This window comes from Microtus ochrogaster, chromosome 7 (assembly GCF_000317375.1).
Source record: "Microtus ochrogaster isolate Prairie Vole_2 chromosome 7, MicOch1.0, whole genome shotgun sequence".
Classification (NCBI taxonomy): domain Eukaryota; kingdom Metazoa; phylum Chordata; class Mammalia; order Rodentia; family Cricetidae; genus Microtus; species Microtus ochrogaster.
The window spans coordinates 48,390,622-48,406,813 of record NC_022014.1 but is presented as its reverse complement, the minus strand read 5'-3'; the positions used below and the strand labels follow the sequence as shown (position 1 = coordinate 48,406,813).

Genomic DNA, 16,192 nt, shown 5'->3' with positions numbered 1-16,192 from the left:
CTCCTCCTCCTCCTCCTCTTCTTCTTCTTCTTCTTCTTCTTCTTCTTCTTCTTCTTCATCTTCTTCTTCTTCTTTTCTTCCTCCTCCTCCTCCTCTTCTTCTTTTTGTTTTTCAAGACAGGGTTTCTCTGTAACAGTCCTAGCTGTCCTGGAACTAGTTCTTGTAGACCAGACTGGCCTCAAACTCACAGAGTTTTACCTGCCTCTGCCTTCCAAGTGTTGGGATTAAAGGTGTGCACCACCAGTGCCTGGCTCTATTTCTTTTCTTTTTTTTGTCTCAAGTATTCAAAGCTTCTCTATTTCTTTTTTAAGGACTTTGACTATCCTTTTTTTCTCTCCCTAGCCTATGTATATTTTTAATCACACTGTGAACTGTTTAGGTTTTTTTTTCTGTCTAAATCTGTATTTACTGTATACATCTATCTTTTTCTGAGCACATGAGTCTTTAATCTGCAAAGCAGCATGGCTAGGATTAAAACTGCGGTTTTGGCAGCTGACTCCGCCCCATTCCTTAGCCTCCTGAAGAATCTAGCTTCACGGGGGAGGTACAGGCAGGAGCCACTTTATGGCCACAACTTTGTGGGGTTTCTAGGTCCATGCCACCATCAAGCACCCTGCTACCTGCTGCTCATAAACACCATTTAAGTGTTTGGTGGCAGGGCCTCTTAAAAGAGCTGTGAGTGTTCTGCTATTAATGTTGAATCAGGAAGCCTGTCTTCTGCTCATTGCCAGCAAACAGAGCCTACTGGAGAAAATACAGTTACTAAGAAGCTGTGCTTGACTCTGTTATTATCTGTCTAGAGCCCCACCCCCCTTTTTTTAAAGCTTTCTCAGGCTTTATGTGGAAATTCTTGCCAAATGTTTGGGCACCGATTATAGATGGAAGTTTCTGTTCTGCCCTGTCCCGCAGCTGTTCAGTCCCAAAGAAACACACAGAGGCTTACATTAATTTTACACTGTTTGGCCTATTGCTCAGGCTTATTAATAACTAGCTCTTATGACTTAAGTTCACCCATAATTCTTATCTATGTTGAGCAATATGGCTTGGTACCTTTTCTCAGTAAGGCATTCTCAGCTTGCTTCCTCTGCATCTAACTGGTGACTGACTCTGCCTTTCCTCTTGTCATAATTCTCTTAGTCTGGTTCCCTGCCTATACTTCCTGCCTGGCTAGTGGCCAATCACCATTTTATTAAACTAATATGAGTGACAAATCTTTACAGTCTATAGGAGCATTATTACACAGCAGTGAACCCTGAGATTGCGTTACTTACTGGAAAAACCTGCCTCTAACTGTGATGTGGCCCAGCCTTAGTTCACACCCTAATCTAAGAATTTTCTATTTATCATAAATAGGATAAATAAAATCAACTAGAGATCAAGAGGAGTGAGCAGCTAATGACAGAAAGTAGCCATAGAGAGTATGAAGGAGTAAGAAAGAGACAGAGAGATGCACAGGAAGTAGTAGGGAGGGACTTTGAGTTTGATGGTCCTTTTTGGTTTGGGATGGCAGAAGAAAAGCTCTCTTTCTGGGACACCAGTGAAGAAGGTGTTCAGTTGGAACCTCCAGCTCATTCCTGCACAATCTGGAAAGCCCCATTTCTGTCTCTCTCTCCAAACCCTACTTGCTGAAAGAGTCTCTGGAAAAAGGAAAAGCACCAAAAGCCCAGTTACCCATTCTTAGTGGCTACTACAACTTTCTCCCCTGAAGTTGCCAACCCCCACCTAAGCAACCAGTTTTTGACCATACTTGGGCACAAACCCAGCTTGTGGAGGACATGTCATCAAACCTTGCCTACAACCTATAAAGTCTCCCCACTTTAGTTCAGGGGCGTGGCTTCTCTGGGACTGGAGAACTTGCCCAGGAGCTGCTTTGCTCAAACAAACCTGTTATTATCCTTTTTCAATTAAGCTTGACCTGGCCTATTGAGTCAGCAGAGAAACTTCTTATTGGGGCCAGAAAACCTATTAGGAGAAAGATCAGCTGGCTGCTTTCTCTGCCTCTCTGAGCTAGCAGGTTTTCACCCCAGGATCTGGCTCCCAAGTCTTTACTGGTAAAACAAAAGGATAGAAACTTGGTTAAAACGACCTTTGTCTCCCTATGTGGAGATGGCTGAGGCTGTGGCGGTGAGATGCAAAGACTCCCCTGAACTGTGGCTTCATCACTGAGGAGGCACCTGTGCAGATACAGCAGCTGAGGCATTGATGGGATTAGGTGTAACTGCTGTGCTGCAGATATGAAACAACACTTCAGTAATTTCATATATATATATATGGACTTAAACTCAGAGATACATCTGAATCCCAAGTTTTGGGATTAAAGGTGTGCACCACCACCCTTGGCTATATTTTTTCTTTAAAAATAAATATGTTCTTGGGGATGGAGAGATATCTTGGTGGGTGAGAGCAATGGCTGTTCTTTGAAGGGACAGCAAGGGTCAGTTCTCTCTTTCCATCTTGTTGGTACCAAGGACTGAACTGAGGTTGTCATCAGGCATGGTGGCTATTTCAGAGTTACTAGTGTTGTGATGAAACACCATGATCAAAGCAACTTGAGGAGAAAAAGGTTTGCTTGGCTTATGCTTCCATATTACAGTTTATCATCAGAGGAAGTCAGGACAGGAACTCAAACGGCAGGAACCTGGAGGCAGGAGCTGATGCAGGGGCCATGAGGAGTGCTGCTTCCTGTCTTGCTTCCCCTGCCTTGCTCAGCCTGCTCTCTTATGGACTCCAGGACTACCAATCCAGGGTTGGCTCCGCCCACAATGGGCTGGGCCACCCCCTATCAATCATTAATTAAGAAAATGCCCCACAGGCTTTTCAATAGCCCAACCTTATGGAGGCATTTTCTTTCTTTTTTTTTTTTTTTTTTTTTTCCCCTTTTCTTTCTGAAACAGTGTTTCTCCCTAAGAGTCATGACTGCCCGGCCTGTCCTCTGACTCTGTAGACCAGGCTGGCCTTACACTCAAAGATCTGCCTGCCTCTGTCTTCTGAGTTCTGGGATTAAAGAAATGTACCCCACCATACTAAGCAAGGAGGCATTTTTATTATTTGAGATTCCCTCCTCTGAAATAATTTTAGCTTGTGTCAACTTGACTATCCAGCACAGTGGCAAATACCTTTACCTGCTGAGCCAGTTCACTAGCTCCCTTGGTTTTCTTTTGTGAGACAGAACTCACTACAAAGGCCAGCCTGGCCTTGAATTTGGAATCTTCTTGCCTCAATCTCCTTAGTGCACATACATACAAAAATACATATACATACACACAGTAACTTAAATGCATGGTGATGGCAAAGACCCACAAAGAGAAAAAGAAATACCAACACACCTCACCTTGTGCCATTCCAACCTGGCACTTGCAAGGGCCACTGTTCTTCCCTCTGGAGACACCTGACTCCTGCTTCCTCCTCCCTTCCTTCACCAACACTCTGTTTCCATTTGCTCAGGCAGGGTCTTCCAGTACCTGAAACTTGATGTGCAGATGGGAATGGCCTTGGATTCGCCTCCTAATTCAGGGATTACAGGCCTGTACCGCTGAGCACAGTTGCTCCTGCACCCCCACCCACCACCTGGCCTACTAAATAAGCACTCTCCCACTAAGCTACATCATTGTCACAAAGACTAGGCTGGTGCTGTAGGAAGTATTACAGCTTGTATTTGCCCGCCCACTGGGGGCGTGGCCTCTAATACTATTTACGCCCCTTCTTCTCCTTGCTCCGTTCCCACCGGCTGCTCCGTTGGGTAGCGTGATTCAACCGGTCAAGCAGAGAATTCCGATTTGTGAGTTTACCCCTTAATAAATGCCTATCTATTTCTCGATTCTGAGCTAGTGTGGGATCTCTTTTAAGCGTCCGACCGCCATAACTCCTGGAACAGGCTGGCCTCATGTTCACACCTACCTCTGCCTCCCAAGTGCTGGGATTAAAGGCGTGTACCACCACTACCTAGCACAAACAATTTTTCAATTTTACACTAAAAATTGTGCATAGAGAGTGAAGGTGCAATTGCCACGACATGGGTGTGGAGGCCAAAGAACAATTCGCAAGAGAATCAGTTTTTCCCTCTCTCTCTTTCTCTCTCTGTTTTGGTTGAGACAGGGTTTCTCTGTGTAGTCCTGGCTGTCCTAGAACTCGTTCTGTAGACCAGACTGGCCTCGGACTCAGAGATCATCACTTCTCTTCTTCTATAGTGTAGGTATGAGGGTCAAACTTAGGTCCTCAGGATTGACATCAGACATTAGGGCCACTGAGTCACCTCTCTGACCCTTGTTTTACTTATTTAGAGACAGTATACCAGGCTGGCCTTGGACCCAATCTGTAGCTGATGATGACTTTCACTTCCTAAGCATTGGCATGGGCTAATACATGGTTTATGCAGTGCTGGAGATGAAACCCTACCTTGGCCTTCTGAATGTAAAGTAAGCATTGTATCAACTGAACAGACCACCAACCTATAATCTGTAGTTTTATGAATTGTTTTATGTGCATGTATGTGGGAGGGTGCATACTGCAGTTGTGTGGATGTCAGAAGACAACTTTGCAAGGTTTGTTCTCTCCTTCAACCCGAGCTTGTGCAAGCACCTTCACCCTTTGACTCACCAAACTCATCTGCCAACTCCTTGGTCTGTGTTACAAAGCATCACCTTTGTTGTACATTTCTAGGATTTTGAAAAATGCACAACACATACCATGTAAGCACCACCATGGTCAAGAGAGAACATTTCTACTACCCAAATGCTGTTTCCATGTCCCCCGATGCCAAAGATAGGTGTGTTGTGTTCTGACTACCAATGTGACATCTCTTTGACGGACACCACTTCTGTCAGTTCAACTCTGTCCTGACACCACCCAATTACAAACCCAACTCCATATGCTTAGTCTCAGAAGACTGCACTCACTTCAGATGCCAGTGCAAACAGGACGCCCAGATTGCCTAGCCACATTTCTAGACCGACTACAAATTTGGAGATTCTGACAAGCTCCCCTTGGGCTCCATAACTTGCTAAAGAGAATAACTCCAGAACTCAGAGAAGTGCTTTATTTATATTTACTGGTTTATTCTAAAGGATATAACTCAGGCACAGCCAGCTGAGGAACAAACAGCACAGAGCAAGAGATGGGCGGTAGGACAAGCACTGGACGCTTCTGAGCTCACTCTCCGAGACCTTCTTTCTTTCCTGGAGTAAAGAATAGAAACTTGCAAGGCAGCGCTTACGTGCCACCAGCCCTCAAGTTGAAGCTGTCTAGAGTTCACCAATAGAGTCACCTCACCTACACAAACTCTACAATGGCTGACAGGGGTTCTGTAAAGTACAAGAAATGACTCAAAACTCAAAAACACATCTCTTATTAAAAGGGAATAAGTTGATTCTGGGGACAAATATGAATGATCGGGGCCCATGGACACAGATTTAGGCTACCCCAAACTAACTGTTTACCGAAGGTTTTATAGTAACAGAACAAACAATAGAAAACCCATAATTCAAGATATGCATGGGTAAAAACATCAGGTAGGAGGAAGTCTCTGCTCTAGGCCTCAGATGTTAGCTGATGACATTGTTAGGAAACATAGGGCTCTTGCTGGTATGTTCTAAAAGGGTTTACACAATATTTATGAAGGCATTAGGTTACACAGAGAGGCAGGCAATACAAGGCTTATTTAAAGAGCTGAAGCTATCCCAATAGAATTTGGCTCCCCACCTGGGGAACCCTGGCTCTGCCCAGTCACAGAAGTTTCAGTCAGTCAGTCTGCTTTATAGACAGCTTAATGTAGGTGTAGCTTTGTGGGGTGGGGGGTGGGAGCGGGAGTTCCAGTTCCAGGAAGTCAAAGGCTTTAGGACTCTGAGGTAGGAACCAAACAGTTTTTACTATACTTTATCCCGTTCCAAGTCTCTCCCTCCCATCAGCACCAGGGGAACTGGCCTGCTCCTGTAGGTAAGGTCTGTCTTTTGTAGAGCTTCACGAATGTGGAACCATTGGTAGCCTTCCCTTACCCAAGGTTCTACCAAGATTTCAGCTACCTCGATTAACCTCACTCCAAAATTAGTAAATGGAAAATTCCAGAAATAAAAATAACCAAGTTTTAAATAACTTTTATTATAGTATAGTTGCAATTATCTATTATTAGCTATTGCTGTTAAGCTCTTATTCTGTTCATAAGTTAACTTACCATGAATATGGGTGTATGAGTTTAGCAAAAATGGATAGAAAAGGCTCAGAGTGTCTTAGGTTCCAGGCATCTAAGAAATATCTTAGAACATATTCCAGAGAAATGGCAGACAACTTTGTAGTGAAAGACCCTCAGATAGTGTCTTTCTGTCTGGGGAGACCCTTCCCAAGGAGCAGCGAGACCATTTGTGCGAATGCAAACAGCAAGAGGTTTATTCGGATACACAGGTACCTGGGGCAACAAAGTCTCTCGGAGGACTTGTGCGCTGTCAGGCTGGGGTAGCAGGTTTTTATAGGGTAAAGGGAGCAGAAACGCGGTTACAGAAGCGAGATGCATAGTTACAGGGTATTTATTGGTCAGTTTGAATATGGCTGAGTTCAAGTCGGGACAAGGTCCCTGGTTCCCGAGAATTCAGATATGGGCTGCCTTGGCTCTTGTCTAGGGCAGACAGGGAGTTTCTCTCTTGGTATTCACCTCCTCCCCCGGCCCAGCCACAGGTGTCTCTATCTCGTTTTGGCAGCTTCTAAACTGCCCTTTGTTAAAACCCTGAATATTCAGTACAAGCCTTGCAAAATGGTGTTACCGGTGCTAAGTTGTTTAACAAGCTGGGCGGGGGGGTCTTTCATCTGGTGCTAAGCTGCTTAGCAAGCTGGACGGGGAGCTTTCAGTAGTATTTGGGGTCTGGCTCTTAGTTTTTGTTTTTTGTCACATTGTGTCTGTGTATGTGTGTATATACATTACTGTGCCATGAAGCAAGTATGAAAATCTGAGGACAATTGTGTAGGAGTCAGTTCTCTCCTTGTACCATGTGGATTCTGGGGCTTGAACTTAGATCATCAGCCTTAGCAACAAGCATCCCTACTTGATGAGGACAGTCTTTCAATCAAAATACTGATTTAGAAGCTTGGTTCACACAGTAATCCTTGTTAGTAGGGTTTTTTTCTTTTTTCTTTCTAGAAAGAGAAACACTAGCCGGGCAGGCGATGATGGCGCACACCTTTAATCCCAGCACTCGGGAGGCAGAGGCAGGCGGATCTCTGTGAGTTCGAGACCAGCCTTGTCTATAGATTAAATTCCAGGACAGCCAGGGCTGCACAGAGAAACCCTGTCTTGAAAAAGAAAAAAAAAAAAAAAACAAAGTACGAAAGAGAAAAGAGAGAGAGAAAGAGACTGTAACATTGTGTTTAGTGGTTCAGTTTAGCATACTCCAGCCAGGACTGGCATGGAGGCAAAGCATCAGGGACCACTAGGTGACCCGATGGAACCGCACAGAGCAAACAGAATGGGGAAAACTACCATCAAACAAAAAAAACCCATGTACTCAGGGAAGCAGAGTCCAGAATGGCAGAGTATAATAATCTGAGGTTACCAGTTTAGCACCCTGGATAAACCTTGTCAACATTACATTAGTCCGCTGGTTTTAGAGGGGGTGGAAGGAGGGGTAGCAATCTTTCAGGAGCTGGGTGTGGTCTTGATCGGACCATATAGCTGCCCGGCTCTCATCACACTTGCTCTTCTCAGCACTGTGTCTCTGGACTGATGGACTTCTCAGAGCTCTCTGAGTATCTGTGCTTCTCTAGGTACCATCTGGGCTAATGGGATCAATTTGGGACAAAGAGGCCATTAACTGCCTTGTGCTGAGATAGTAACACACACGTGCAGAACCCTTTTCACCATGTAGAATACAGAAGTGCCTATGTAGGATGAATCCCCCATCTCATCATTACATGGTTTTATGATGTTTTATTTTAGGGTTGGTGTCTTACTGTTGCCCAGGCTGACTCTGAACTCCTGATATCAAGTGATCTTTTAACCCAGGCTCAGTCATTTCTTTTTTTTTTTTTTTTTCCGAGACAGGGTTTCTCTGTGGCTTTGGAGTCTGTCCTGGCACTAGCTCTGTAGACCAGGCTGGTCTCGAACTCCCAGAGATCCGCCTGCCTCTGCCTCCCGAGTGCTGGGATTAAAGGCGTGCGCCACCACCGCCTGGCAAGGCTCAGTCATTTCTATCTAGGACTACAATCTTCACTGATACAATTTACACACTATAAAGGTTACCCATTTGAAGAGTGATTACTTTCATTAAATTTATATAATATGTATACCACCAACAAATTACTTAATATTCACTGACAGTCAACATCCAGACAACCAAAATGTGTCTTCCCCTTTACACCACATTTTGTAGGAGGCCATGGATTTGGAATGGGCATCTGCTTGGGCCCCAGTAGACCAAACGGACAGTGTTATCACAGTAACTGAGTTCAGATTGGTTGTAAAAGGCCTGATGGTCAGTCAGTCACCTAAGCTACAGATTGGCTAGTCAAAACTGTAACCAGGGGCTGAAGAGATGATTCAGTGGTTAAAAACACTCAGCGGCTTCTTTTGCAGAGAGCCTGGGTTTCATTCCCAGCACCCACATGGCAGCATGCCACCATGGTAGCTCACACCTGCTCCTAACTCTTGCTCTAAGGATCATGACCTAGTCTGGCTTCTTTGAGTACCAGACACACAGATGGTATACACACATAGAACACAGACAAACACTCATACAAATTAAATAAGCAAAACCAAGCCGGGTGGTGATGGTGCATGCCTTTAATCCCACTACTAGGGAGGAGAAGCGGGCAGATCTCTGAGTTTGAGGCCAACCTGGTCTACAGAGTAAGTTCCAGGACAGGCTCCAAAGCTACAGAGAAACCTGTCTTGAAAAACCAGAACCAAACCAAACCAAACAAACAAACAAAGCAAAAAACTGTAACTCATGTGCAGTGGTGGCACATACCTTTAATCCCACCCAGCACTCGGGAGACAGAGGCTGGCCAACCTCTGTGAGTTCAAGGTCAGCCTGGTCTACACGATGAGTTCTAGGACAGCCAGGGGCAGGCAACACAGAGAAACTCTGTCTAGAAAAACCAAATCCAGGGGCTAGGGAGATGGCTCAGTGGTTAAGAGCATATTCTGTTCTTCAAGAGGACCCAAGTTCAATTCACAGCACCCATTTCAGGCAGCTCACAACTAGCTGGAACTCCAGCTCCAGGGAACCTGACACCCTTCTGTCCTGCTCATATGTAGACATACACATAAATAAATAAATAAATAAATAAATAAATAAATAAATAAATAAATAAATAAAGTATTTAGACAAGAAAACCCAAACAAAAACCCGTAACCAGTTGACTGGTAGATTAAACTATAACCAATTTAGTTGCCTTGGTAACCTCTCAGTTGGCTTCTGTGTTGTCTGATCCAGTCATTGGCTGCTCTGGTTCTGGAAGCTGACTGACTTTCAAATCATGTTTTGTTTGGCTTTGGTTCTACTAATTTAACTATGGCATTTCCTCTCTGTTTGCAGTGGAATGATACACTCTGTGGCGACTTACAGTATTTGATTTCTTTTGGTTTGGATGTTTTTAGCTTGTTCCTGATGAAACACATAAGAATACTTTACCCCTTTTTTATGGCTTAATGATGTTCCAGTATATGGCTATTCCAGATCTTCTCCACTGATTATGTGAAGGACATCTGGATGGCTTCCAGTTACCAGCTATAACGAGGGATGCTGCTGAGTATTTGTACACAGGTATTCGCATGGGCATGTTTCCAGTTCTCTTGGGCAGCACATAGTAGACTTGTGGGTTTATGTTTAACTTTGTAAAGAAGCTACCAAACTGTCCTCCACGGTGGCTATGCCATTTCATGTTCCGCTGTGGAAGGTTCCAGTCTTTCGATGTCACTGCTGATTTGCTATTGTCTGTCTTTTTGAAATCCATCTAGTGGGTGAGAGGCTATCTCACTGAAGGTCCTTCTAGGTCAGGCGAGTCCCCTCTGGCAGCAGAACTGTTATTTTGTACATTTTGCCTAATCTTTCTTGGTACACTAACCCTGTTGACCAGGTGGGGCAAAGTTAAGAGCCCTAGGCAAGAATGTTACAGTTCTTACCTGCAGGTCCAAAGCTTCTCCTGGATAAAACACTTCTGCAATTGTTCCAGTGCTGTGGTTCAACTTCCAGAGCATTAACTGGGTCTATCATCTTTTTCAATGTGTGTGTGTGTGTGTGTGTGTGTGTGTTTGTATCTACATGTGTGTGTCTGTGTTTGTGTGTGTGTGTATGTGTGTCTGTGTATCTGTATTTGTGTGTGTTTCTCTGTGTGGATGTGTGTCTGTTTGTGTGTGTGACTCTGTGTTTGTATACACAAGTGCATGTACTCACATTCATGTGTATGTGTGAACACACACATGCCACAGCTCACGTGTGGAGATCTGAGAACAACCTAGGCTGTTGGGTTCCACCATCCACTTTGAGACAGTCAGTCTCTTTGAAGCTTCGGGGATCCTCTGTCTCCCACTTCCCCAGAGGGGTGTGGGGTCACAGACATTTGTGCTTTATATCCAGTTTTTTGTGGGTTCTGGGGATTCTCACAATTTTATGTGGGTTCTGAGGTCCCATACACTTGAGTGGCAAGTGCTTTTACCCAGCGAGTCATCTCCATATCCTTTGTTTTGTTTTTTGAGACAGGGTCTCACCACACAGCTGTCTAGGACTTACTATGTAGCCTAAATGGGCCTTCAACCCACAGTTTCCCTGACTGTGGCTTTAAGTTTTCTCCGGTTTTGTAGTTTTGCTTCCTCCCTTTTAAAAAATGACTTATTTATTTTTATGTACATCGGTGTTTTGCATGCATGTATGTCTGGGTGAGGGTGTCTGATCCCCTAGAACTGGAGTTACAGACAGTTGTAAGCTACTATATAGGTGCTGGGAATTGAAATCAGGTCCTCAGGAAGAGCACCTAGTGCTCTTAACCGCTGAGCCATCCCTCCAGCCAGAGATAGGATGTGTTAATCCCACTCTACCACACCACTGGCCTCTCTCACCGTTAGCTGAACAATTTCCCTCTCCAGCCACATTCCCTGTTTGCCCTACACTGCTTCCCTACTTTATCTTGGTCTCTGTTCTATGTGTGTAGATGAAACGGCGGGCTGCGTTCCTGCCACCCAGCCGCTGGCTAGCTTATGCCCGAAATAACAACACACAAATTGTATTCTTTTAAACACTGCTTGGCCCATTAACTCTAGCCTCTTACTGGCTAACTCTCACATCTTGATTAACCCATTTCTAATAATCTGTGTAGCACCACAGGTGGTAGTTTACCAGGAAGGATCTTAACCTGTGTCCATCTTGGAGAGGAGAGCTATGGTGACTACCCTCACTGCCTTCTTCCCAGCATCCTGTTCTGTTTACTCCACCTACCTAATTTTCTGTCCTATTAAAGGGCCAAGGCAGTTTCTTTATTTAACCAATGAAATCAACACAAAACAGAAGACTCTCCTATATCATATGTGTAACTTATTTTCCCTGCCTGCATGTCAGTATCATCTGAGCAGCTTCTCAAATCCCCATGCAAATCAACAGTAATCCCAGAATGCAGGAGGAAGAAAGAAGAAAATGAAAAGTTTGAGACTATGGCCTCAGGATGTAGCTCAGTTAGCAGTGATAAGCACAGTGGTTGCCTAGCATGCAAGAAGCCCTGGGTTCTAGTCCCAGAGTTGCATAGAGCAGGCAGATGTGGTGGTACACATCCGTAATGCCTGCCCCGGGGAGGTGGAGACCAGACGATCAGCAGCTCAGTCATTCCTGGTGATATATAACTACTTTGAAGGCAACGGAGCTAAGGGGTCCCTGTCATATGAAACCAAAGTTTGGATAGCAAGACTGTGAGGAAAGGAGACTTGGGTGGTGCAGCCATTTCTTCTGCCCTCTGTCTCTGAGCCCTTGCACAGTTTCTTGCACCATCATATTGGGTCAGAGCATCCAGAGGTTCACCACCTCCATGGTCCATCACAGCCACTATGAGAAGGACCTGGGAAGAATTTGCCATTTTCAGTGGAAAATAAGAGGCAGTTACTGGCTATGAGGACTGTGTACTTTGGATCTGGATTTGTCGTGCCTTTCTTTATAGTAAGGTACCAGTTACTTAAGAAATAAGGATGTTTAATTCTTCCCTTTAACAGACATGAAGAATGGTCAAGAAGTGATGTCTTAGTTCCTGTTCCATTGCTGTGAAGAGAGATCATGACCAAGGAAACTCTTATATTATTTATTTATCATGTATACTGTGTTCTTCCTGCACACCAGAAGAGGGCACCAGATCTCATTACAGATGGTTTTTTTTTTTTTTAAATATTTATTTATTATGTATACAACAGTCTGTCTGCAGGCCAGAAGAGGGCACCAGACCCCATTACAGATGGTTGTAAGCCACCATGTGGTTGCCGGGAATTGAACTCAGGACCTTTGGAAGAGCAGGCAATGCTCTTAACCACTGAGCCATCTCTCCAGCGCCCCTACAGATGGTTTTGAGCCACCATGTGGTTGCTGGGAATTGAACTCAGGACCTCTGGAAGAGCAGCCAGTGCTCTCAACCTCTGAGCCATCTCTCCAGCCCCTTCTTTTGTATTCTTTAACATTGATTTCTGGTAGGGGCACATCTGGCACAGTGCACACGTGGTGACCAGAGGACAACTCGCAGGAGTCAGTTCTCCCTTTTTTTTTTTTTTTTGTTTTTTCGAGACAGGGTTTCTCTGTGGCTTTGGAGCCTGTCCTGGAACTAGCTCTGTAGACCAGGCTGGTCTCGAACTCACAGAGATCCGCCTGCCTCTGCCTCCCGAGTGCTGGGATTAAAGGCGTGTGCCACCACCACCTGGCTATTGTTCATTTTCTTGAAGATTTATTCCTGTTTATGTGTATGTCTTTGGGCATATGCCAGAATAAAGTATCAGATTCCCTGTAGCTGGAGTTACCGGTACATGTGGACATCACCACGTTGGTGCTAGGAACCTTACTCAGTCCCTCTGCAAGAGCACCAAAGTGCAAAAGCACTGAGCCATCTCTCTACCCGTCCTCCTTGTTTTGTTTTTTGACATAGAGTCCCGTATAGCACAGGTCTTGAACACTGGATCCTCTATTGTTTACAGATGCTCACAACCATCTGTAATGGGGTCTGGTGCCCTCTTCTGGCCTGACGGCACACACAGAGACAGAATATTGTATACATAATAAAGAAATAAATATTTAAAAAAAGAATACAAAAGAAGTAAGTTATATCAATAATAAACAATAATATGTCATCAATAGAGAAGAGATTGGATCTCTTGTTTCCACCTGCTGAGGGTCAGTTGGCAGACACGGATGGAGGGAAAGAGTGGGTTGAGAAAGGGTGCTTCTTCCACATCATGAAACATTAGGGTCAGGCGGCCGGGGACATAACTCAGAGGCCCAGCATGCACCTCCCACGTGCAAGGCTTTAGGTTTGATCCACAGCATAACAAAAGGAATTTCTTTTTGAGATGGTCTCATTATATAATTCTAGCTGGCCTAGAACTGGATATGCTGTAGATCAAGCTGTTCTCAAACCCAGAGATCAACTTCCCTCCTTGTCCCAAGAGCTGGAATGAAAGGCATATATCACCAAGCCTGGCAATAAAAGTAATTTTTAAATAAATTTGGATCAAAGGTTGAAGAAATGGCTATTCTCCCAAAAGATCTAGGTTTGAGTCTTAGGACCCACATGGCAGCTCACAACTGTAACTCCAGTCTCAGGCTATCCACTCAACTTCGCTGGCTTCAGAGGGGACCAGGCATTCAAGAGGTGTATAGACATATATGCACACAAACACCCATACACATATAGTAAGAGTGTTTTAAAAATTCAGGTCAATCAAAATCATCAAGAGTTGTAAAATTGGGGAGAAACTTGATTTAAAAACAGTGTTTGTTGCCGGGCGGTGGTGGCGCACGCCTTTAATCCCAGCACTCAGGAGGCAGAGGCAGGTGGATCTCTGTGAGTTCGAGACCAGCCTGGTCTACAGAGCTAGTTCCAGGACAGGCTCCAAAGCCACAGAGAAACCCTGTCTCGAAAAACCAAAAAAATAAAAAAATAAAATAAAATAAAAATAGTGTTTGTTTATGTATGTATGTATGCATGTATGTATGTTTGTATACATGTGTTAGTTTTTCTGAAGACAGGGCTTCTCTGGGTAGCCCTGCTGTCTTGGAACTCACTTCATGTACATGAGACTAGCCTCAAACTCAGATTTACCTGCCTATGCCTCCCGAGTGCTGGGATGGAAGGCATGTGCCACCACTGCCAGGCATGAACAGAATATTTTAACAGCACGTGAACCCGCAGAACTGAATCATGGATAGCAAGTATCAATCGCTATATAAAGTTGGTAGCTATACTGGGATCACTTAAGAGAATTCCCACTGAGGGGTGGAGATGAAGTTCAGTTGATAGTGGTTGGCTGGCATGCGTGAGGCCCAAGGCCCTGCACTTCATAAACTAGGTTTGGTGACACATGCTCAACATCCCAACACGCAGGGAGTAAATACAGGAGAATCATAAGTTCAAGGTCAACCTCAGCTATATAGCAATTTCCAAGCCAGCCTGGGCTGTTTGAGACCCTTTCTCAAAAGACAGAAGATATAGCCTGGCGTTGGGGCACATACCTTTTGCCCCAGCACTTGGGAGGCAGAGGCAGGTGGATCTCTGAGTGCGAAGCCAGTCTGGTCTACAGATCGAGTTCCAAGACAGCCAGGACTACAGAAAGAAACCATATCTGGAAAAACAAACAAAAAGATATTATATACCCCAAGTATGAATAAAGGACTATTGCCTTGGTGTGGTGGCATGCCCCTTTAATCCTAGGACTTGGGAGGCAGAAGCAGGTGATCTCTGAGCATGAGGTCAGCCTGGTTTACAAAGAGAATTCCAGGACAGCAAGGGCTATACAGAGAAATCCTGTTTCAAAAACAAAAACAAAACAAGAACAAACAAAACAAAAGAATAAAGGGCTATAATGTATATAAATGCTTAGAAACAAGGCAAATGGGCTGAACTGTTGACTGAATTTGGTCAGGTTGTGCAAGACTGTGTAATATCAGCACTGGGTGGGGTGGGTTGTGCTGCTGAAGAGGATAGGACTTCAAAGGACCTGTCCTCAGAAAAAACAGGGGTGGGGGGCAAGCTTTTATCTTTCAAGACAACCGCCAAGTCCATTTCGGAAGCTCAACGCTCAGAACAGAGTTCTGTTTTGTGTAGAATACCTCGGGTGTTCACCGAAGTGGTAACAGAAGCTAAGTAGAAAGGACAATCATCCCAGGCAAGCTGAGCACACACGGGCTGAAGATTAACCCCACACAGTCTTATTTGAGTGCATACAAGCATAAACCCACTCTGAACCATTCATTTAGGCTGACAATGTAGCTCAGTTCAACACTGCAAAAATAAACGAGCAAACAAACCTGTAAGTAAATAGTTACTTATTTATAACTATCCTATAAATATAAACCATAAAACATTTCTGCAGTGCTGAACTCAGGGCCTAATGCATCCCAAGGCAACACTCTGCCATTGTCTACGTCCTCAGCTCTTATCAAAGATTTTTTTCTTTTTTACTTTTAATTGAGATGGGGTCTCACTAAATAACTAGGCTGACCTGGAACTAAGATTTCTGTCTTACTTCTGCTTCCCCAGTGCTGGGATTAAAGGTTTGTGCCACCATGCCCAGCACAAAAGATTTTTAACCTTAGATTAAAAAAAAAATTAAAAATCAAACTAACTTTTTTTCTAATTAACAGTTAAGGAGATCTCTGTGAGTTCGAGACCAGCCTGGTCTACAGAGCTAGTTCCAGGACAGGCTCCAAAGCCACAGAGAAACCCTGTCTCGAAAAACCAAAAAAAAAAAAAAAAAAAAAACAGTTAAGGAAGATAATAACAATAAGAAGAAACACTGTTCAGGGCTGGAGGGATGGCTCAGTGATTAAGGAAACTGGCTGCTTTTCCGGAAGACATAGGTTTTGACTCCTAGTACCCACATCTGCTCACAACCATCTGCAACTAAAATTTCAGGGGATCCAATGCCCTCTTCTGACCTCTATGGACCAGAAATACATGTATGTGATATGCAAAGACATATACATGCAGGCAAATATCCATACACATAAAAAATAAAACTTTAAAATTATTT

The 16,192-nt window shown here is 44.3% G+C and overlaps 1 pseudogene; it reads left to right on the top strand.

Annotated features, from left to right (window-relative positions):
* The window catches only part of LOC101993034, a 23,060-nt pseudogene extending 10,911 nt beyond the window's left edge, over positions 1–12,149 (top strand).
* The last annotated feature ends 4,043 nt before the right edge of the window (positions 12,150–16,192 follow it).